Source organism: Cupressus sempervirens, chromosome 4 (genome assembly GCF_028749045.1).
Source record: "Cupressus sempervirens isolate cs-2001-9-10 chromosome 4, ASM2874904v1, whole genome shotgun sequence".
In the NCBI taxonomy this organism is placed as follows: Eukaryota; Viridiplantae; Streptophyta; class Pinopsida; order Cupressales; family Cupressaceae; genus Cupressus; species Cupressus sempervirens.
Window position 1 is genome coordinate 500,225,996 of NC_143121.1, and position 1,921 is coordinate 500,227,916.

Genomic DNA, 1,921 nt, shown 5'->3' on the forward strand with positions numbered 1-1,921 from the left:
AATTCAATATGAGAATACGCATTTCCTTTGTTTGGTTGCACATTAAGAATCGGAATTGGAATACCGACATGAACAAGTTATTTTTTTTAAAGATGAATGAAATATATTTTTAATACATCATTTTAACGTGATTAGACATTATATGATTTTAAAGCCATTATATTTAATTGTCATCAAAATTGTGGAAAATACTTAGTCCACCAAAATAAAACTACATTAATTTATAATTTGTTGTGATATTACTAAAAAAATGGTCAAATATTTGTATACAAAACAAGAGCTCTTGGAGAGCTTGAGTCGAATCTAAAACCAATGAAATCTCAAATTTTATCTAAATTTTGTATTGTAAAATTTAATATAAAATAGAAAACGCAAGTATGCTTCTAATAATACAAATATGTAAAATGTAAGGTTCAAAAAAATAGAAATAAATATAATATAACATTTTTGAAATATAAAATATCTTTTAATTTAACTAGAACAATTTAAGTAGTAAGAAACAAATTTAAAAAAATATTGTACAATATTTAAACAAAAGAATATTTAAAATGAGTTAGAATATATAAGAATTGTTGAACATCTTTATATTATTTGTATTTTTCAGATATTTTTGACACAACATAAAATACACTATTTATAATTTCTCATATTTCAAATTTTCATATAATTATCTTGAGATTGTTAATTTTGGAAAAGAATGTCTAATAATTTCAAAATTTAAATTAGGAACTAAATTGAATTTACAAATTTTATTTTAACTTAACTGATAAAACATATAACAAAATTCTATCTTTATTTAATCATTCTTGCATAAGGTTCTAATATACAAGGCCGAGTAAGAGGCCAAAAGGCAACACAAAACATGTAATCAAGTTCTATCTATATTAAGCTCATTGTCGAAAAAGGGCCCAAAATACAAGGCCAAATAAGAGGCCAATAATTACACATAGAAGGTAGTGTATCAGCCGCTCGTGCCTTAAACATTTTACACATTTCATCATACATTTCATCTTTTGTCATTGAACCAATGTTAGCCCTGGCCACCTCTCGTGGCTTACACAGTTTCCACTGGTTTTTTTCATTATGAGTAGTTGTAGAGTCGAACCACTTAAAATGTCCACAACCTCCACTCCCCTGCAATACAAAATATTAGTTCATACTAATATTATTACATGTCATTAGTTTGAAACATACAATACATAACATGTCATAATTAATAACCTTTTTACTCTCAGGACAGCACCAAAATTCACGCTCAGGATTTTTTCTTGTGTGCAACACTTTTAATATGCACGCCCTAGCTCCACATGGGCAATTATGAATGGGCACAACTTTTGAATCCATGAATCCTATATCAAAAAACAATGCACCATGTCTTAATTGGTGTAGAGGCCAAACAAGCATATAAACATTCAGGAAATCAATTGCAAGGAGTATTTATATTGTTATTATGTACTAATGTATAAATTTTGCGTAATAAATAGTAAGATAAAATGTTTATCAAGTGGCTGAGATGACCTTAACTTGTTTCAGCTTTACTTGGTTCAACTATGACAAACTTCATGAGGTCCAATATAGTGAAATTCAAACAGAACACCACCCTTCCACATGATTTTAAGATGAATTTGATCTATGGTTGTGTTGAACCAACTACTGGTTATATTTTGCCTATAGAAACTAAAAAATCAATTCTAATATATCCATACACGGGCTGCTAACATTCGTGCTCTTCAATAGAGGCTAACATCTCATTTTAGTTGCAAGTACAATGACATCTCAGACTGAACAAAAAACATCAAATGAGTAGTGTTGTCATTAGCTAATACAATGACATAACAGAGTAGCATCAATCTAAAGTTTATTTTAGTAGAAAACCTACAGCAGTTAACAATAGTTATATCCAACTAGCAGCATGTTAACA

General features: G+C 28.4%; 1 long non-coding RNA gene across 1 annotated transcript; it reads right to left on the reverse strand.

Annotated features, from left to right (window-relative positions):
- Positions 1-1,011: 1,011 nt before the first annotated feature.
- Positions 1,012-1,342, reverse strand: LOC149562128 (uncharacterized). The gene is made up of 2 exons (XR_016363482.1): positions 1,222-1,342; positions 1,012-1,134 (listed from the first exon to the last, which is right to left on the reverse strand). It is a non-coding gene; the product is annotated as an uncharacterized LOC149562128 (long non-coding RNA).
- Positions 1,343-1,921: the final 579 nt, after the last annotated feature.